Genomic DNA, 22,126 nt, shown 5'->3' with positions numbered 1-22,126 from the left:
GGATGCAGGATGCAGAGAGGGATTTGGGGGTGCCGGGTGCTTCCCCCCGGGGCCGCGCCCGCGGCAGCGCCAGAGGCAGCGCCCACCCTCCCCTGGCACGGCTCTCCCACCGTCTGCCGCAACCCGGGCTGCTCCGCATCCTCCGGCTCCCCGCAAACCTCGGGAAAGCTCTCCCGTCTAAGGCGCACCTTTTCAGTATTCACAGAGAAGAGTACAGTCACATATTCCTCTCAAAGCCACAAGGACTTGACTAGAGCTAAAATGTCATTTATGTACATATCACAAGCGTTTTTCTAGGCACAGATGTCTTTCTGGTGCCAATATGCTGTTTATGTACTTATCTGTCACAAGCACATGTCTACATACATATGCCCTGCTGGCAGAGGCACAGAGCATTTTGAAACTCTTATTAGACTGCTAATGAATAATACGCATACAAAGGAGAAAACAGAAGGTGGGTCTATCAGGAACAGCCTCTTTCTTAACTACCTTTTAATTGTAGGAGAGGAAGAAAAGAGATGAATTTTGATATGTTGGCATCTGTGAAGGCCTGCTTAGCAGCATCCAACGCCATCATTTTAAAAGTGGATTTTTCACAGGTTTGGGTATTTTGGGGGGAGGGGAGGATTTTTTTTTTCCTCTTAAAAAAAAACCCCACAAAATTTTGACACTGAGAGTATTGCAAATCCTGGTGCCAATGATGTATGATAGTGTGATTGTCACCATGGAATGCTGAAAAGCTCGAGCAGCTGTTTGGCATATTGACAGTGCGAATTTAGAGCGTTTTAAATGCAAATGACAGTATTCAATTGATCGCAGGAAAACAATGGGTCATAGCCTTACCTTTCCTTGGCTATGCTCTGAATAATCAGGCTGCAAATCCATGCACAATAGGGATATTGTACACGTTCTGGGGATTTTATTCCCCGCGTTCATGGGGGTCGATATGATGCTTCTTTTGGGCAGAGCTGAAATAGAGGTGCCGCTGAACCATCCCAGGCACCTCGCAGGGGTGAGGTGGGGAAAAGGGCATAATTTGCTCCAAATCCACCACGTCCTAAGTGTCAGCCTGTTTTTCTTCACTTCTATCCTTTCCCGCTTGCTCTTTAATCATTCCCAAGGGTGGCTGGCTTTCTGCCTGACTTGTCTCCATTATACCCTGCTGCAATCAATATGGCAAGCAGAAATCAGCAGGAGAAGGCATGTTCTGCTCCCAGTGAGAGCCGGTGGGAGGGAAGGAGATCAGGCCAGCCAGCTGCAACCCCAGCCCGGCAGGCGAGCCGAAATCCAGCCGAAAAAAGCTGCCGCCAGACGGCTGCGTCCTGTTTCCTTCGTGGTGCCCCCTGCCCGGCAGCAAGCAGCAGGTAAAGGTCTTCCTCCTTCCCCCCAGGGATGGCAAGCAAGAAAACCTGGCCCTGGTAAAATTTACCCTGAAAGCCCTTCTTTTTTATTTTTCTTCTTCTTCTTCTTCTTCTTCTTCTTCTTCTTCTTCTTCTTCTTCTTCTTCTTCTTCTTCTTCTTCTTCTTCTTCTTCTTCTTCATCTTTTTTTCTTTTTTTTTTCCTTTTTTTTTTTTTTTTTTTGGCTGTGGTGGAAAGAAAAAGAAGGGTCTTTCCAAAGCAGAAAAGTCCAGGAATGGGGGAGCCACACTTTCACCTGAGCAGGTCTGTTACATATGGACACTGGTGAGTTCTTGTTGGGTTCACCCTGGCTCAGGTCTCCAAGGCTGGCCATGATAGATTGAAGGCAGCCCCTGCCACTCTTGAGTACCTCTAGCAATAGATTTTTGGTTTTAAGACTCACACTTCTTTGAAAAAAAGTTAAAAACACATGCAGGAGTGGTGTGGATGAGGACATCACCAAGACACTGCTCTGTGCCCATGGCTTTACCTTTCCATGTACATATTTGACAGCTCCTTCCAAGAATTTTAACTTGGTGAATTTCTTCCCTTTCCCTAATTTGTAAGCCTGAACTGGATATTCAGGATTCATTCCTTTATTGCAATCCCCTGATTGTATCTAAATTATATCAATGAACAGAGCTTTTCCGTCTCCAGTGCTTCCATCTACCCTTCTGATGTTTCAATCTTAAGTACTTTGGGTCCAGCACTGATTTTTGGGTCCCCTTGATCCATGGGTTGTGTGCTCTGGGACGTTTCTGAGTGTTTCTGCAATACAACCAATGTACAAGCAGCATCACAGTTGCCAGAGCAGTTGCTGAGATGTCTGCAAGATATCCATGATCAGATTTGCACCTGGGATCAGGAGGGTGAGTGGAACATCACAAACGGCTGATGCTCTTGTCCTGTCTGCATGTGAGATCCATGTTGTGGGCTCCTTGCACCAGAAACTGGCTTCTCCAGGGACTCTGACAGTTACAAAAAATTCTGTTTTATAAAGGGGAGGTTGATGAGGAGCTGGGGTTGGAAACCACGTGTTAATGGTTAATGTCATCCATTTATGAAATCTTGTTAGAAGGCTCCACAAGTTTTTTAGGCTTTTCCAATCATGCCCAGCAATCTCAGATGCCCACTCTACATAGGTACAAAAATCAAGGGACTGTACAGCTGAATGACACCCATCTTATGATCCAGGCCTTCAGTCTCTGATGGAAGGCAATGAATAAAAAAAAAATTAGCATCATTATTACCTATGCCTTCCTAAGATAAATCTGTTTACCTGCAAAACAGATGCATTAAAAACCAATCAGCCAATAGAAGTAATTAGTTACAGGGTAGGCATGTGATTTGCTCAGCCTCTGGAACGGGGTAATGTCTTGCTTAGCTTGAACTCCTTGCTGATGGATGCTTGGTGAAAGGTCTTGGAGACGATGTACTCAGCTAACCACTGGGGAGACAGAAAATGATTACTACAGAGAGACATTGCTCAAGTCAGCTCTGCGAGAAATTCATCACCAGCAGCATTGGCACCACACATGAGCAGCAGCGTATGGAAACTGAACTGTAAAAAGTAACAAAATCAGTGAACTAAGGGAACACTGCATACCGTGAACGTGAGGGAATGCATCGTTTCCCAGAGGGAGAAACGTTCCTATTTAGCAGGCTTTTGTTTTGTTACAGGAAACACTTGGATTGGGGATTTAGCTGTGAACACAGAGCCTTTGTTTTCTGGGAACAAAGGGAACCCAACCAACACAGGTTATTAATGGGTAAACTTTCTATGCTGAGCTGGTAGGTGAAGCCTTGGGCTTGCTATAAAACACACAGAACTGGCTTTTTGTGCCTAAAATCCCCAAAACAGCCCAAACCAGCAGGCATTGGAGGTAAATTTATCGCTCATGTCTGCTTAGTGGCCACAAGACCACCCTAAAATAAAGCCAAGACCAAGAGGGGCTGCTGCAAAGGCTGCTGCCCCCTCCCCAACCGTAGCAAGATGCTCTTGATAAACCTTCAAAAGACATCAATGTTGCCTTTAGTCTGCTGTGAGTCCTCCTGGGAAAATCCCCCTGCATGGAAAGTGGAACTGGGGTCTCCTCTGCCCCAAAGGCTTCCTGTGAGCCCTTTAACTGAAGGGTGGAGCACAGCAACCTTCAGAGGCTCAGGAACACCCCACAATTTAACAGCAGCCCTCGTTGTTTACAAGCAGCTTGGCACATCTGGAATGAGAGAGAAGATGCCTTGACTTCAGCTAAATGAAGGCACTGATCTCATCCTACCAGAAGGAGAAGGGTAACAATAAAACAATTCCACAAGCGTCCCTTGCGATGACAGGACCAGTAGAATTTTTCCAGTCCTGCTGGCAAACGGTAGAAGGCAAAAGTCTTGTGGAGACAGAAGGAATAAAAACAAAATGTCTTGCAGGAGGCTAGAAAACTTTCCCAAAGCATTTTTCTTTAAACTTAACCACATGATTTACAAGCTTATTATTAGTTTCCCCCCTTCCTTACATAAAAAGAGAAATTAAAAAAGTGTAGATTAACACATTTTTGGAAATCTTCCAAGCTCTCAATTCCTCTGCTTAAAGGATTATTTTGACAAATCAAAAATCACTTTTTGGGTGGCCTGGAGAGACTCAGATTTGCTCTCTCTCTGTAGCAGAAATGATCCCTTCTCAGAGGGTGCTTACTTGCGCCTCTCAGACAAATAACAGAGAGAAATCCAGTCCAGCTTCTGATCTAACTGTAATACAATACTGGCTGCTGATTCCAGGGAATTTTTTCCAGATTGGTCAGGCTGGGGACTGTGTTGGGTACCTTAATCTCTACCTAGTCACTACTCAGGAGATACTAGAGGTTCTTCAGTGAAAGCAGAGCCTTGGGAGCTGCTACAAGGCCATTTCACCTGGGTCATGAGAGCAGAGAATGCTCCTGAGCAGGTACTGACTGACATTGTGGGTAAGGGCACAGAAACTGGGCTGTCTGCTAGAACTCCCTGGTGTCACCCATCTTTGTGGCACCCAGATGGACACCAGAATGCTACATCCATGGGTTGTGCTGGCTTTCTCACTGGGATGTGGCTGCAGCTCATGGTCTGGCCCTGCCACAGTGATCATCCTGCATCTGACAAGAATTCCTTATGGCCTCTAAGCATAATGAGCACACTGAAGGATCACAATGCATATCGGAAAGGTAAATGGATTAGCAAAAAAAGTGCCCAGAGAAGTTCAGAGAGGCAGTTTAAGAGCAAACCCACTGTGAAAGAAACAATTGTCCTGGAATAGAAAAAAGAGTTATATATAAGTTATACATAAGTTATATATATATATTCACTTAAAGACAATCTTTGTAAACAGGTTGAAAAAGACTAGGAGGCTGGAGGAACAGATGGGAAAATGGAACAAACAGATGGAAAAACTCTATTTCTGAAAAAAAAATATATATATTTGTAAAGCTATAGCTACTTTGAATGTTTCAAGGTTAGGAAGCTGAGGCATCAGGAAATTTATAACAAGGCCATAAATTCATCCATCTGAGATCAGCAGGATGGTAAGTCTTTTAGACAGGTGAGTAAGGTGTCATTTGTATTATTTATCCATACTTATTGCCACCATCCTCAGGGATACTTTGCTCCCCTTTAAGGCCATATCTTATTCACTCTAGAGTTAAAAATTATCTTTCAGCTTTTCATTAACCATAGCTGGCTAATATATTAAAAGAAAAGGAGAAAGTTCACCTTGCTTTCTGCCATCTAATCACAGGGGAAAAAGGGGCTTGAGCTCACCAGCACTGTTAGAAAAGTCGTACAGACAAGAAGGGGACAAGGAGTGAGCACCATTGCTCTCCAAGTTGATGGGTAAGCAAAGGCATCTTCATTAAATGCCTCCTACCCACCTAGCTGTTCTTGAACAGCTCTCTGAGTAGTTTTAGAGGGGATGATCAAGAGAAAAAGTGGGAGGAATGGTTTGATGAAACTTCTCTTGCAGCAACCAAGCTGCAGTGCTTGGGGTGAGACAGCCTTGCAGGAAAATGTGTCTTGTGTTTTAGTCAAAGAACCACCACCTGCAGAGAAAAATCCAGCCCAAGCCACACATGGTGTTCCTTGGTGAAGAAGGGTGAGATACAGAAAAAACATTTCCAGCCACGGACCAGATGTGCAGAAACTCTCCCTGGAGTAAATGAATTCAGCAATCTCCGAGCAGTGCTGGGATAAGCAAAAAAACCTGCATTACAAAAAGGATAAGTTGCTCCAAGGACTAGAGAGATGGTGGTTTGGGCTGGACAGTGTTAATAGGTGCTGGTTTATGGTGTTGGCTCCAATCCCTCTGAATCACAGCTTCACAGCTGTGAGAAGGGACAGTAGAAGTGCTCCAGCTCACTGGGGAGATGCGAAGATTGAATTTTTAACTGTGTGCAGTCAGCAGCGTGGAGGTAAAAAAAGGATGTTTGCTTTCAACACAGGGTCTGGGATGGGGATAGAGGGGTGGGAACCCAGCTGCCAAGGGTGTTTTGTTGTCTCCCTTATTTCAGGTCATTTCTTTTAAGTCGGTGCAGGGCTTTTAAGGACTGTGTCCCATATCTGGGTCTTAGCAGATTTGCCCACATGTTTTCCTGTGTGTGTCTCTGGGACTCATAAAAGCGTCTTTAGTGCTCAAGTAAGTTCCCCTTTGAGAAGGGACTGTCAAAGACAGGCACTAATGTCATTAGGAGGTTACAAGGGGGAAACAAGAGAGAATTTGCTACAGATCCTCATTTCCATAATCTTGCCTTGGCTTCCTCATTTGTCAGTTCTTAACCTCAATTCCTTAACCTCCAAATCTGTGGAGTCGTTGACCTTGGGGATTTGTCTTCAAACTGATTTCAAGTTTTAGGCAATCTAAATTAGGCTTCCCGTGACAGAAGACAAAACTTGGTCTTTCACCCAAATGTGAAAGACAGGCCCAGAGTGCAAGTGAAATCTTGCAATCATTTTTTCAAACCATCTGCCCATCTGCAGTCCCAGAACAATATCAGTTCGGTGCTGCCTTCCCTCTCTCTCTCTCAGGAATAAAGAAATTACCATAAACAAAGCAGATCAAGGGTCTTTTAAAGCCAAATGCAGCCAAGACACATTGCTTCAGAAAGAAGCAGGAGAGGAAAAAAGAGCTGCAGGGGAAGTTTCTTCCTAATTCTCATTAACTCTAGTTTGGCCAGTGATGCTGGACACTGCAGTGTAATTTGGAGGGGATGGTGCTGTGTCCCTCTCCATGGGCACTCAATTTCCAAGATATTTCTGTGGCAAACAAAAGTGATCACCACAGGAAAAAAAAAGGAAAAAAGACTGCAGAACTGCTCCTTAAAAGTGCTCCCTAACTGTGTAAAGGAGGGAGAATACAAGAAAACAGGGAAATTAGTCTGGACACAAAGAGCCTTTTGGTCTCTCAGACCATTTCTGCGTTGCACATGGCAGTCAATCCCCTGCCTGAATCACGCTCTTTATTTCAGGGAGTGAAGCCGTTGTGAGAAGATGCATTTATTTCCAAGAGTGTGCTCTGAGTTAGAGAGGCTGCAGCAAGCTGGCAGGGCAGCTTGGCACGAGGATTTTCTGGAGCAGCAGGTAGAGATGAACAACAGGAGCTGGACCAGTCCCTGCATGACAGGGAAACAGGGGAGGCAGAGAGATTAAATAATTCAGTGTGTGTTGATGTGATGCATGGAAAAGTACCGCCAGAAGTCACAAAGCTAAATGCCTGGGTACCTCTCCAATGGATCAGAGAGCAGGTTTGGGGGGAAAAGGGAGGGAAACAGGCACATCCGTACTGGGTAGCAGCTTGTGCAGTGGTGGCTGCAGAGAGGCTGCCCCCGAGGTGCCGAGAGGGGGAAGGAGATCTGCGGGAGCCTCAGCCTCATTATTTTTATGTTCAGCTGCCTAATTACTACGTGTCAGCTGTCTGTTGGAAGGAACGATGTACTGCAGCCTCTCGTTTGGGAATTTATAGTGATTAATGGGCCTGGAGGGAATGACTAACGAGGAAATGTTAGAATTAGTAAATATGCATCACCGTGCAATGAGTAAAGTGAGGGACATGACAAATGAGCCCAAGTATGTGAAAGATGTAAATATTTCAGAGGGAAAACCTTTGGGATGTCCTGGGGACCCACAGAAACTGAGAGGAAAGGAGGGTGGGAGCAGCACAGGTGTGATCCCGTGGGGAGACAACAAACCAAGTAAGAAAGGCTCTCCAAAGCTTTCCAAGCAGTCTTAGGCAGACTTGGAGGAACAAACTCGCTCTGGCAGGACTGCAGCAGGATGGAAAGCTGTTTCCCTGTCTGTTGTGTCCTGTGGAGCACAGCAAGGAGCACTGGTGTCATGGCCACGTGCTGGGCAATCACCACAATCTGTCCTGCACCAGGACCCGTGTCTTTGAAGATATTTAGGTACTGCAAGACCCAAATCACTTAGTTTATCCATTTCATCTGCAGAAATTGCTTTCAGCTCGACTGTTTCAGAAGAACTTGTTTACCAAATAACAGCTTTGCTGTGTGCCAGGGACCTGTAGCTGGTCCAACATCCATGCAAAGTAACACCTGCAGGCTCAGCCTTGCAGGCAAGGACAGCACAGAGCAGCACCATGGAGGGGCCTGGGGTTTGGGGCTACTTTCCTTCTATTCCTATGTAAGAGAGATGTGGAAACTCCCAAAATTACAGCTTGCAGGTGTTCTTGAATGGCTGGCATTTTAAAAACTGTAAATTTAGGAAAAAAATCCACTACTTTCAGTAAATGTATTAAAAGCTGTCAAATGAACAGGATTAAGGAAGAAAAGCAGCTGTCTTAATTTCTTGATCTAACATCTCACTGAGATCATCTGGCAATCGCTGGTCTGTACACCTGTCCACTGCCAGCATTCCTTGAGCAGTGCAAGGTAAACCTTTGTACCAGTGTTGCAGTCTTTATATGAAACTAGAACCCAGATTAAAATGTTTCTGAGTTTTGGGTCACAGAAAATCTAGAACTAGATCTGCTACAGAAAACTAAAATTTGGTCTTATTTGCACCTACCAGATCAAACCCCTCATTGCATGTGGCTTTTCTATTTTATTTCCAGCACAGCAACATTATTCAAATTTCACTCAATTGAAAGATGCAGCTGTTTCTATTTTTGGTGCATCCCTGTTAGAGAATAGGAATCAAACAATAATTCTGCACTGTTTGGTGATCAGCAATATTCTGTCTGTAAGATAATTTTCACTCATTGGAAACAGAAGTCAGGGGAGCAATAGCTTAGGTGCTTCTGCCCTTTAAATACTGCAAAACAGCTGTAATGTTATGTTTTCTCTAAAACAGACATTTCTGAAAGCTGAGGCAATTTTCAGAGGACATAACTAGATCATAGACAAGCCTGTAGCTATGGAATAGATAATTTTCCTTTTCCAGCATGCCTAGATGAAAAAATAAAATTATTTATAGGAGGAAAACAAATCAACAAAACAAACACCCCCTCCCCCAAACGAATCAACTAATCTCCTTTGTGAAAATTAAATAATCTAAATAACTCCTGCCCTGGAGGATAACTGTGAACTCCTACAGGTAGAAGCAGGATCACTCTGTGTTTCAAAGTGCTTTAGGGCTCTGAAGGCAAAGCAGAATCACCAGTGCTGATCTCCATTTTCTGACTGGACAGCAATGATTTTTGTAATTACATTTTAAAAGGGCAAGTACTTCCCTTGCTTTTTTGTAGAAATTAATATAAACTAAGACTAGACACGTATCAAACAACTTCTTCATCCACAGCTTGACTCTGACAGTGGAAGTCATCCAAAGAAGTCACTTCTTTAGTCCCTCCTAAAGCAGAAAATGACAATTCCCCCTGCAATACATCCCCTCTAAAGCAACACTCACAAAGGCAATTTTGGCAAACCAGAGACCACCTCCATTGTTCCCATGGGCAATGGGAAGTCTCTCATGGACCCAAACCCTCAGGAGCAGCCCAGCACTGCCTCTTTCTCTGGCAGCAATGATTTGAAACACAAAATCCCAGTCACAAAATCAGGACTTCTTCCTTTCCCATAGGTCTGTGGCCTCAGCCAAATGCCACTTCCATCACTCCTAATGGTGCAATGACCACTGCATCCCATGTGAAGGGAGACTTCATCTCTCTTGAGAAAGTTCAGGACTGAACCAGAGCTCTCACTTTTCCTGGTTTCACCACTGGCAAGAGCAGTTCAACATTTGGTTGAAATTATGAAAAAGAAAACTTTTAGTTGAAACATTATATATACTCTAATTACAATCAATCCATCCCCAAATGAAATATTTAATTTTAATTTTCCCAAAGATGGCTTTATTTGGGGGCTGTACATGTAGGGGAAAAGGATTTCTATTTTTTCAACAGCAAAACATGATGTTTTCGAATGTACTTTTTCAGTTGGAAAATGACAGGATGGAAAATCCACAGCTATCTCTACTTATAACACATCATGGTTAGGTGTGTGTGCATAGCACTTAGCACAGCATAAAACATAACATAGCACATAACACATCCAGGTGGGTGTGCATATGGCATGGGCACAAAAAGTAAGTTTTAGAGACAAAGTTTGAGAACACAGAAACTATTGGAAAAGGAGGGTTAAATAGCAGTCAGATCAGATGGTACAAAGCAAGCTGTGCTTTCTTCATCTCAAGGAAAGTTAAAATACAAAAAACCTGTTTGCAGGTGATGAAAGCACTTTGGAGGTCCTTCCATTTATTGTTGGGTTCAGGGAGACCTGGTGCAAGAAACATTTGAAATACAAAGTAATTTTTACTGGGGGAACAATATGCAGCCCTCAGCAGAGAAGAAGTCAAAACTCAGCTGGTGTTTCTGAGTCAGAGGCAAGTGCAACTGGTCAGATGTGCCACACGCTTCTCCCCCTCCAGCTGAAAATAACACTGCTTCCAAATTTTCTGGGAGCATGAAGATTTCAACAGCAGCCTCAGCAGAGCTGCCCTATGCTGTGTTGTTTACTTTTGAGGGAAATTGTTGACTGCTTTCCATTTTGCCACATGTGAAACAAAACAATCCGCTCTCCTTTTATTCAATAAAATTGTTTAATATTCCAAGTTTCTCGTGTGATTCAGAAGGGAGCTGTTTCCTAGAGCCAACCTCTCCTGCTGGGGGGTGGAAAATGCCTGCTCCTGGCTTGGTTTAGCAGCAGGATGGCAGCAGATTGGCCTTTCCAAAGCAGGGGGCTTGGGCAGCGACAGGCAGACGTGCCCAACCATCAGCCAAAAATATCACTCAAATCCAGGGCAGGAAACATTTTTAATGGCTCACCTAAAAAGGCAAAAAATCTTTGCCAGAAGTTCCGGCAGCATCACAGTTAACACAGCCATTTCTCCTGGTAAACAGGGGGAATTGCCTGGATTGCCTGAAAAGGGTCAGTTATCACCCTGGGAGCTGCTGGCCAAGTCTGACCTCTCCACCTCACACCTGGGTGCAATTTCCAGCAGCCCAGCCACTGCTTGCAGTGAAATCAAAGCCGATGCAGCCGTTGACTTCTAAGATCTCCAAGAGGGAGATCTCAGCTGTGGTTACCAGCTGGGCTGCGCAAGTGTCATTTTCCAAAAAACCCATCTGCCACACTGAGGCTTCAGTAGCCAAGAATCTGCTACTTACTACCACAAAACTGCTCCAGATTTTCACAGGGGTAACTACTAGCATTTACATTTTGGGAGGGACAGAGAAGGTGGATTTTAGAAACTGTTACTTTCAGTGTTGAAAGGAAATTTTTCTCCTCCTGCGCTGGTCCAAGTCTGCTTTTTTCTCTGCTGCTTTCTTGCAGAGAAAATGTTTTGCTGCTTCATTTTCAGATGGGTGCCCTTGGCCTCCCAGGACCATGGGCACCTAATGTCTTTTATCTTTCTTGACATTTTGCATCTGTTTTATGTCCCTAACTGCCTTTGATTTCAGCCTGGCTTCTCTTTTCTCATATTCAAGCTTAGAGGCAGAGGCAGCCCAGCTGAGATTCACATCTCCAGGGATATTAGACGTCTCCAGGGTTGATGTCTGCATTGGAACTGGTGCTCTAGATCCCCTTTAGCATCAATGGAGAGAAATGAGTGACTAAACCATTATTTATTTGAGCTACTTTAGGCATCTGAACTTAGTGGGGGGTAATTCCTGCATCACCAGTATCTCTTTCACTCAGTTAGCAACCAGTGGAGAAGTCAATGCTGGGAGGCACGACTCCTCTCCTGTATCACAAAAAAATAAAATTTGAAGTGCTCTGAATGTGCCTTTCCTTTGGGAGAGTCCTGTCCCTTCACAGGTGCCTTTCTACACCTCTTGGCTCAAATGATTCACATGCACCTGCCTTCCCAGGTGATGCCACCAAGGTTCATGGACCTGGTCACGGATTTCTGAAAGGGTCTGGCTGATCCATCCGCCCTTATTGCCAGAGTATCTGGTGTGATTTTTCCCCAAGAGGACTCATGAAACCTAAAATACCATCAACAATCCTGTTTGAAGAGTATGGCCATTTACAAACAGGGAGGCAGGCTACAGAATGAAGGTTATTTAGTAGAAAAGGGGATTTATCATGATGGATGAAGGGCATTTTTAGCTCGAGAGGCAGCTGGTTTCCCTGCAACCAGATGGCCACAGGGTCCAGGCCAAACTTTGCATCTTGACCATGCTCCAGTGTGATGATTACGACTGACTGAACTCAAAGTTTGGCCACTGTGCGAATATTAAACACCCCAGAATGATTTCTAAAGATTATTAGATTAGTGCAGCACCCAGGTCAACATCTCACCACTAAGCTTGTGGAAAAATGAGAGGCTGAAATAAACAGTTTTAAATCCCAGGCATCAGTAAAAAGCACTCTCCAAGAATGAGACACTAAACTATTAAAACTGGGTCAGGATGGAGATGCTAGAGCCCACCTAACATACAAGGAAATTGAAATATGCACCAAATCTGAGGTCAGAACTCCATCCTGATTTTACAAACCTGCATTTTGTCGATAAAAACATTGGCTACAAATATCTCAGCACCTCCTGGCTGTCAAAATTTGGCCTGGGGTGGAAATTCAGATATGTGAGGCACGTCCACTACTTCTTCATAGAGATGGCATAGGATTATCCAGAATTATATACTGAACCACAGCCTTAAAATCCAGCTTGAGTTGCCCTTATGCTAAATGACTCCAACACAGATGTGTGAAAACCTGCTAATAGTAATCTTTAGGCTACTTTAGTAAAACAGCTGAGTGTGGTGGCATCTTGGGAACTTGATGTCAAGTAAATTCCTGCTTTGGGGAGCAGCAGGAGCAAGGGCGAAAGGCTCTGGTACCTCTCTGCTCTGCTCATCTGCAAATTAATCTGCAGCCAGGCATCTGTCAAAGTTCCCAATTCTTTGGGTATCCAGAGACAGATGAGGGAGATAGTGCATGCAAAGGAAGTCCACTCTGGAAATCACTTCTGTGCACATGAGGCAGCCTGAGCACCCAAAACCTGCACCAACAGAAACCACTCATGTTCCTGCAAAAAGAGAGATTTTATGCCCGGGTATAATACACATTTTAAGATTTATACACAGGGACCTGATGAACCATTTAGCAAAGAAAAAAAGGAGTCAATAGGAAGATAAAAAGTAAAACTACTCTCTCTACAATGCTTGCAAGTAGCTTCTGTGAATTGCTCGCCACGGCTCCTCGGCTCATCCCGATCCAGGGCTCATCCGTGGAGGGAGGATCTTCCCCAGTGCATCTGCACTTCATTAGGAGTTTGTAGACTGCTAAATGAGCAACAGACCCCAGCATGAATGCACATTGTCTGAGCTGGGCTGATCACACTGTGTGATACAAGGGAGTGTTAAAAAAAACTGCTGTTCTTCAGTAAACATTGGAAGAGAAGACTGAAGATTAATTCAAACAGCTTGGAAAACTGAAACAAGAGAAATGAGCTGAATATTTCCAAATATGGGCTACCTTACTTTAGTATCAAGCCAGGAGAACCTTGGGGCACGCAAGCCAAGCAAGCTGCAACTCCCTGGATAACAAGGCCTTAATTAAAAGCTAAATTGCACATACATAAAAAACCCCTCAGGGCTCACTTCAGCCACAGAGGTCATGAAATCACAGGCAATCATATGACAAACATTAATCCAAAAGTCCAGGGAACAATTGCTCTGCACACACTCACTCAACACAAGCCACAGAAACACTTGCAAAAATGCCATAACGAGCTTAAGGCTTTTAGTACAAATAAATAAAGCCACAAATAGTAACACCAAAGGAAGAAAGAAGAGGAACCACCAAAGGCTCTGGAATTCTGTAGCGGGGAGTTGTTCACTGAAAATGCCAAATTAACTCCAAGAGAGAGATTCTATCCAGTGTTCCCCCAAATCCCTGCTTCCCTGCTTCACCTCCCCATCAACTCCTGCTAATCTGATCTGGAGGAAAGTCTTCCCTGCTCCAAATCTGGCACTCATTTTACCCTCACATACAATCAAAATATGCCAACCAGTGCTTGAGATGTTTTTCTTTAATACCATTAGGAGCAATAACATACCATGTTCAACATCCCATCTCCAGCTGCTTTGGAGAAAAGCAAAAAACCCCAGCTCAGACACCAAACTATGCACAGGGGGCTCAGGGAGAGGAATAATTAGCTGATTTATGTAATTCCCACATCCAGCCCTGGGTTTTATTCAGCACCCTGTGTTGGATGGTTCTGAACCCCATCACCTCAAGCAGCAGATCTCCCCTCACGCACACACCATGGCACCAGGGATGAGCACAGATGGTTCCACACTGAGGCTGCATCCAGGGAGTCAGTGCAGGGTGATTTATCCCTTGGAGCACAGCAGACTCTGGGACTCAGCTGCTGTAATTTGGGGGCAAATCAGCCACTGCCATGGATATCTGCTGAGGATCTGCTCCTCTGTTTCAGCACTTTTTTTGCCATTAAAGACCAGCAGCTTGCAAGAAAAGCAGTAAGAAAAACTGTAAAAGAGAGGGAATTTAGGCAGGGCAAACCAGGTGCCTTATCCCTGCTAGCAGTGCTGACCCACCACCAGCACATCATGGTTCACAACCTACCCTTGCTGACTCTGTATTACTAATTTGGACTCCAGTCACCATTTAATGAACTTTCTTTTCATTTTCATTTCAACTGGAAGCTTCCAAGACCATTTCTTTTGGAAGACACACCAACCCAAAGCTCAGCGTGGTGTTTGGGGATGGTAGGTTGCCCACAGCAGACTCCTCTTAGAAGAAGGTTCCCTGTACCTGTAAGTCTTTCACCAGGCCTTCCCTGATGGCTCATTGCATCTCCCAGGTGTGACATAGAGTGTGACATAGAGTCACAAGCCCTTGTCCCATGGGACAGGCAAATGGGGAGTTTCCTGGGAATTAACAACAACAACGACAACAACAACAACAACAACAACAACAACAACAACAACAACAACAACAACAACAATAATAATAATAATAATAATAATAATAATAATAATAATAATAATAATTGGCTTCACTGGTGGAAGATCAGAAACCTGCCAAGAGCAGGAGACAAGCATGTGGATGTACTCTTGAAAAAAACCAATGTCCTCTCAAATAGGCCACAAACCAAGACAATTAAACACAGTCTGCCTGCAGAAATACACTTGGGACAATGCTTCCCAAGCCTCCCCTCTGCACCCATCACCCTGAGCACGTTGTGGATGTGGGTTTGGCTGTGCTGACTGAGATAGCAAGAGAGCAGCCACAGCAGCATCACTCTTGTGGCTGGATCCAGAGGCAGCTCAGAGCTGGATTTTCCCCCGAGGGTCCAGCCGGTGGGATGCAGCCACACAGCTGTGAGGGAAGAAGCTGTAGCTATACATGAGTGTTGTTCTCCATCTCCTGACGTCAAGGGAAGCTTTGCTGTTGAGCCCTGCCAAGCTCCCAGCTCCAGAGAAGCTCTCGCACCCCACACAGCCCCCACGTGAGATCTCAGCCGGGTGCGGGCACCGCCTCCACCCCCGGCCCGAGCTGCCGGCATGGGGGACACGCTGCCAAAAGCTGCTTGCCCAAAAAGCCACTTTCTGTCAGCAGCACCTCGGGCTGGACCCCAGGTTGATGGAGGAGATGGTGGTTTGTATGCAGGAGATCCCGGGGTGGGAGTGTTGTGGGTGCCCGGGTTCATGGCAGCGGGATGGAGAGAAACCATCTCAGCAGATGCTTCAGCCTCCAGTGCTGCTCAATCAACGCCTGGGCTTGAGCTGCTGCTCTTTACTTTCATTGCTGACAGGGGATATCTCATTGCACTGCTCCCTTTATAGGGAGAGAGAGAGAGCATTGTGTCTCTTCTAGAAAAGAGAAATAAATAAAATCATACAGCCATTTCCTTCTGCAAATAGTCAGGACTGAGCTGGGGAACAGGTGAGGCCAGGAGCAGGTAACTCTTCATAGCTGTGATGCAGGACTAAACCAACATTCCCAGCATATCCTTACACAAACCCATGAGAGAAGCCAAAGCCACCCCAAACTTTCCCCTTCAGCCTGTAATTTTCAGACAACAAACCAATCCTTTCACTTTTCTAAAGGAGTGAAGAGAGAGGCAGAGAACTGGAAAAACCCTTTATAGAAATATCAGCTGTTCCTCCTCATTCCCACCCCCAGTTCTGTTTTTTGACAAGTTAAAGTGAGGCCATAACTTATTCTGCTTTGTTCGACAGGGCTAATCACACGTGACTCTAATCACTCATGATGTTTTATTGATTTTAAGCACATTTAATCAGAAATTGGCTCAGAGTTAGATTCCTGCTAATTACTGAGAAGCAGCATTTTGAATGACTTCACAATTGGACTGCAGATTAGAATGGACAATATGTACTAAAATAATGATTCATGCATTCAGCTCCCTGGATGTATTTTGTTTATATTGGATTTTTTAATCTTTAAAGACATAATTCTGCATATGGGCAAGCAGCATTTAAAACCCTTAACAAAATGGGTTTCCTTTAACAGGCCAGGCTTTCAGCAGAGATGGGATATGGGGGAACAGTTTATCCCCAAGAAATGCAGTTATTTCTTTGGAGGTCACTGGACGTGCCTTGCCCCACAGTGACACCACACACAGGTGGTGGTACTGCCAGCAGAGGGGAGGCCACTTCTGGGGCTCCTTTAGCATCCCCACCAAATCCACCAGTTCTGCTCTGAAGCCAGGGTGAGCTTTCCTCTGTCCCTATTTCCAACCCCAAACCCCAAATGCAAATGGCTCATTAAGGGAAAGGCACCCAGCTCTGAGAGCTGCCTGTGGTGAGCTGAGTTCTGCCACCACCTCACCCCTTCTGCTGCTCAAATCTCTCCACAACACAGGGTTAAACAGTTTATATTTCCATATTTCATGACCTAGGAGCCACCTTCTCATGGAAAATCAGATTGTTGCTGATCACAGCCTGGAAACAGATTTTTATTTTTCAAGAGCTGCAGGTGTCTCATCTCTGCCGGGGTCCAGGAGATCCCTGGCAATGTGTCTGCAAATGCTCCACTGACATTGTCCATGCTCAGAAAGAGCTGTGGCCAAGCACAGACCTTTCTCAGCTCTGCAAAGCTTCCTCTGCCTCCTGCAAAACACTGATCCATGAGCAACAGGGAAGCTGGAGGCTGGCAGAGAGGCTAGACTAGAGACTACCAGCTATTTGAACTGGTAGGAAAGGAAAATTTCCTTCTGATTGAAAACAGAAACTTTCCACTTCCATCTCTGCTCTTTTATTTTTGTTGGAAAACAAGAAGTCACACTGGGGAAGGCTCTCACAGTTTTCAGCTAAAATTTTCAAGTTTTGAGTTATAAAGTCAAAATTTTCCATTAAGAAAAGGAATCCTTTTTTCCCCAACACAACTCCACTGGGAATATTTACAACAATCTTGCCAGCCAATTGCTTTCATACAAAAACAAGCCTAAATTCAGAATGATGCACAGAATACTCTCCAATAACTGGTGTCTAAAGAGTGACAGCTCCAAAGTCTCCTGTTCTGCTCCCACTCCTTTCCATGGGTCTGTGACACCCTAGTTCAGTGGCTGGAACTTGCTCATGAACGATGTGAAACCTCAGTTTCACAGGAAGCTGGAAAATTCACCCCAGAATCACCATTGGCCTCTCAAGGAACCAGCCTGCAAATCTGTGCTAATTAATCCTACATGGAGAAGTGGTGGGATTTGCACTCTTCAAGTGCTGTTCCACTCTGTAAGATGGCAAGGCTCCAGCCTTTATGTAGGACTCAAACTCTACTAAGTCCAGAGTGTAACTCTGACTCTTGCATCCTTCCCTTCATCCTCACAACCCTCCCCATTCTCCACTGTGCTGTCTCACTGTCACTGCAGGATAAGATTTAGAGGCAAAGGGAACTCTCACCCTGGGTGTAACTTCACAAGTTATAAAAAGGAAATATCTCTTTGAATTGGACTCCTTGAATATTTTTCTTTCCTCTTTTCTTTTTCATTTCTTCATTTCTTCGTTTATTCTTTCTTCTGTTCTTTCAGTTGTCCTTTATTCTTTCTTTTCTTTTTACTTTCCCATGAGTTGGATTCCTACAGTCCTTTCTAATCTGGATATTCTAGAACTCTATAAAACTCACTGCATCCAGCACTACTGGGTGTAGGTGTTCACAGCCCTGAGGAGTGTTGTTTTAGTAGTTTTCTGAATGGTCATGAGTGACAAAACAGCAAATCTGTGTTCTTCCACTCACTGGTTGACTCCCAACTTCAGAGTCTTCAGTGAGAAGTACAGGCCTGAAATTATTCTGAAGTTACAGCACCTACAAGGATTTTACCAGATGGAAACCTGAAAAAAGATTGCTGATTACTTCTCAGATGCATTGCTCATTTGTTCAGAGTAATTACTAGATGCAAAACCAAAAATAGACCCTTTTCCTTTGATCCTCTCCAGTTGGAGTCTGCACATGACAACACAGAGCACGTATCTGGATGTTCTGTACTGAAGCTGCCACAGTTTTCATTCAAAACCCAGCCAGTGTTTCTCATCTCACCTATGAAAATGCAAATGAAGATAAAACCTGTCAAAGGACACTGGCAAGCATCAACCTGTCCCAGCTCCTCACAGTTTGCATCCTCCTGGGAAGGAAGAAATCACTTACAGAATTTGGAGCAGCTCAGTGATGACAGTGTGCTGTTCTCCTCTGGTTATTTAATCATTTGTTAAAAAGTCCACCCTGAAGCCAGCAGCCAAGGTCTTTGTAGGTCCAGCTTTGGGATTAGACCTTTATATACAGCCTAGGGCAAAGGGTGAGGAGGAAGAGTGGCACCAGGAGGTGTGGACTGAGAGCAGAGCAGATGAGGCCAGGGCAGAGCTTGGCATCCCTCTGTCTGTGTGAGAGCCAGGGAGAGCTGGCAGCAGGAGCTCAGGGGTGCTCAGGAATACTCAGTGCTACCAAAGTGACCCAAGAGACACAGGCCAGCTTATTGCTCCAGAAAAGGAGATGATTCTCTCACAGTGCAAAGCTGAGCACACACAGCCATCCTGCTCCAACATTGCCAAGTGCAGGAGCTGCCTCACTTCCCTCTGAGGAGCTCCAGCACCTTGACATGGGCACCTGACTCCCAGGGAGGGGCTGGGAGGGGGTAAACAGGGCCTGAAGTTTTCCCTGCAGGTTTTCTAGCAAGGTTATATTAAAGGAAGATTATATAGATCTGTTACTCATCAATGCCTGTAGAGACTTTTCCTCCTTGGATGACTTTAGTAATGTGGCACCAAGAGCTAAACTGGCTACATGGCCAGGAGTGAAATGGAGGGTGGAGAAGCTGGAACTCACACTGCTGTAGCATTCTTTTGGCTTGTAGCAAAGCTTCAGCACAATGATACAGTCCCAAATTCAACCATCAGCAAATGATTCCTCTCCCTCAACAGCAGCACTGAGGCCAGTGGGACTGTGGTCAATTTTCCAGCTGTACATTCAACAAACCTCATTCTTTATGCTGAGCATTAGCCTTGATATCCTGAATTAGAGATTAGGCAATACTATACATTATTTCCAGCCAGGGATTAATTAAATCTCAACATTTCTGAGAGGCAGCTGGTATAAAGGAAGCCATTCATTCCAGCAAGGTCCAAATGAACAAGCTCCTCATTTGTTTCTAGGCTCGCTCCATGGTGGAGTGAAAAGTAAGCTGGGAACTACCTCTTGCAAATGCTTTTAAATGCCTGATAATAATGTATATTAGGTACCCTCTAGAGGTTCTTTGTGCCAACCACTGCTCCTTCTTCTTGAGGTCCTGAAACTGCCTTTTCTCTGCCCTAAGAGTAGGTCCCAAATGTGGCAGCAATGTCCCTTTCAGTACACTGCCCAAATGAGCTCTGTAGTTCCTTGGGCTGGAAAAGACCTAAAACCGTGTTTGTGTCTTAACATGGTGAGGGCAGACAAGGGAGGACAGGGCTGTGTGTTTTGCTCCAACTGGCTGCAAACAGGGGCTGTGAAGGAGACAGCAGGGATGAAGATGGGGCAGCAGAGCTGATGTCTCTGGGGATTGAAGTGGGAGTCCACCAGCAAACGTCTTCAGGGGGATTCTCCCCAGAAAAATGGGAAACCTGCCATCAAAAAGCCCCAAAGCTGAGCAAAACACTGACTTCATTAGAACTCTTCACTGGTAAAACTGCTCACAGATTTACTCATTGTCCTCCCTTGCCCATGGTGCTCATGCCCTCATGCACATGGCTATGGAGAGACCTGGGGATGTCCGTGCCATTCCCCACATCAGGGCATTTTCCATGGTTTCTTGGCTTTTTCTGGGGCAGTGAAACAGCTGGGGCTGCCCACAGCTGCTCACTTTGCTTTCTCAAAATCTGCTGTTACTTGTTTGGGCTTATTTAAACTCGCTTTCTTCCTGTTCACTTTTATTCTGCTTTTCTTCATCAAAGTCCTGCTTGGGCTGAGAAGGGACTTTGAGACCTGGAGGGTTTCCACGGGTCTGGCTTGTATTAGAGGGGGCAATTTCCCAACCACCGGCTGAGTTTCAACATTCCCTCCCTGCCTTACTGAGGAAAACCAGGGGCACACTTGCAGCCTCCTGCAAAGACTCCTTTTCCAGCAGGATGAAATCAAGGTGAGGGAATTTTGACAAGTTCAGCAGAGTGGACTGGGCTGGAGACCTGCTGCTGGCATGCCTGGAGTTGAGATTTTTCAGACTGATGTTAATTACTGCAGCTCTTCCTCTATCTTCTTCCCTCTCTGCAATCACAGCCCCACAATCACAGCAATCTTCATTTGCAATCTGCACAGGAGGCTGTTGCACAGGTTGAAGTAAGTGACATTCCCAAAACAGTGCCAGTGCCACAATAATATAAAAAACCATCATAAATCTGGAGTTTGCTCTTCATTATTTCAGTGCAGCTCAAGCTAGTCAAAGAAGTAAGATGTTGTAAAAATCAATGAAATAAAAAAAAAAAAAAAAAAAAAATTTCTTAGACATAAGATACTCCACCCCTGGAAACATTTAAGGTCAGGTTGGATGAGGCTTGGGGCAGCCAGGTCTAGTTAAAAATGTCCCTGTTCACTGCAGGGGGATTGGACTAGAGGAAGTCCCTTCCAAAACAAATTTTCTATGATAAGCATGCCAGATATTCCACAATAAATAACACCTTTGTTGTCTTTCATAATTTGGAGGAGAATTTTCTCCTAGTTCTTCTCATGGATTAAGTTTCATCCCATATCCACCAAAAAACCCGAAATCCACTGAGTAATGATCTTGGTAACACAGGCTGCTGAAAGCCACGAGTTCCTGAGTGTTGGAACTGCAGCCCCCATTTCCCCCTCCAAACTGCCCTGTTGCAGGCCCAGCTGCACAATATTAATTTGCGTGCCTCATGTCCAGTGGATGTTGCATTTTAAAAGGTGCCTTCGTGCAATTCAGCATCAGCAACGCGACACTGGTTCTGCAGAGCCAGCAGTTTTTGCAGGGAACCACGAGATGGCGATGGAATAGAAATTTCCATCCAGAGGAAAAGCAGTTCCGTGTTAGGGAGAAAGGACTGAACCTCCTGCATGTTGAGCCCTCTGCCAGAAAGTAAAAAGCAAGGAGGTGTTGAAATTTTACATTATTTTACAGCTTTTTTTTTGGGCAGAGCACGTACTGGTTCTGTATTTATAGATTATCAAATACCTGAAGCATAGCCCAGTTTTCCTTTTTTTTTTTCCTTTTAATTATTATATGCTTTAAAATCTCCTGGATTAGAGCAGAAACTTAATCCCGCTATGACCAATTAAGTCACCATAAAGGGGCAGTAAACTGCAGCCTTTTAGAGTTTGCTGCATAAGAATAATTAAAAAAGGTATATTGCATTTCTTCAGTTGCATTTCCCAAGAGATATGTCCATCATTGATCAGCCCACTGAAGGGAATTTTGACACAAAGTGAAAAATTAATTAATTAAAATTTTTAATTAAAACACAGGCATGGGAAATGGGAAGCTGATAGTTGCAATCCCTTCACGCTCTGAGCTCACCCCTACTCACAGGATGGTGTGAATGAGATTTGGAAGGTGGGATGAATAAATGTTACTGGAGATTACAGCCTGGATGTTCAGAAGGGTCTGAATATTGTTGCTTAAACCCCTCCCCTACTTTATCGCCTTATTTTTGCTTATAGTCTTTCCCCTCTGCTGGAAATGTATCCATATGCAAAGGTGCAGTCCTTTTTATTTAATGAATGAATATTCATAAAATTATTTGGGTTGGAGGGAACCTTAAAGCTCATCCAGTTCCACCTGTCA

The 22,126-nt window shown here is 44.7% G+C and overlaps 2 long non-coding RNA genes across 2 annotated transcripts in view; one reads left to right on the top strand and one right to left on the bottom strand.

Annotated features, from left to right (window-relative positions):
• Positions 1-12,170, top strand: part of LOC113459925 (uncharacterized) — a 46,085-nt gene extending 33,915 nt beyond the window's left edge. The window contains exons 11-13 of the long non-coding RNA XR_012581253.1: positions 503-599; positions 1,185-1,364; positions 1,598-12,170. This is a non-coding gene — a long non-coding RNA (uncharacterized LOC113459925). The remainder of the gene's footprint in view (positions 1-502; positions 600-1,184; positions 1,365-1,597) is intronic.
• Positions 2,499-22,126, bottom strand: part of LOC113459926 (uncharacterized) — a 31,633-nt gene continuing 12,005 nt past the window's right edge. Inside the window, exon 4 of the long non-coding RNA XR_003381525.2 lies at positions 2,499-2,846. This is a non-coding gene — a long non-coding RNA (uncharacterized LOC113459926). The remainder of the gene's footprint in view (positions 2,847-22,126) is intronic.

Source organism: Zonotrichia albicollis, chromosome 8 (genome assembly GCF_047830755.1).
Source record: "Zonotrichia albicollis isolate bZonAlb1 chromosome 8, bZonAlb1.hap1, whole genome shotgun sequence".
NCBI classification, from domain to species: domain Eukaryota; kingdom Metazoa; phylum Chordata; class Aves; order Passeriformes; family Passerellidae; genus Zonotrichia; species Zonotrichia albicollis.
This window is presented reverse-complemented; position numbering and strand designations above follow the sequence as displayed.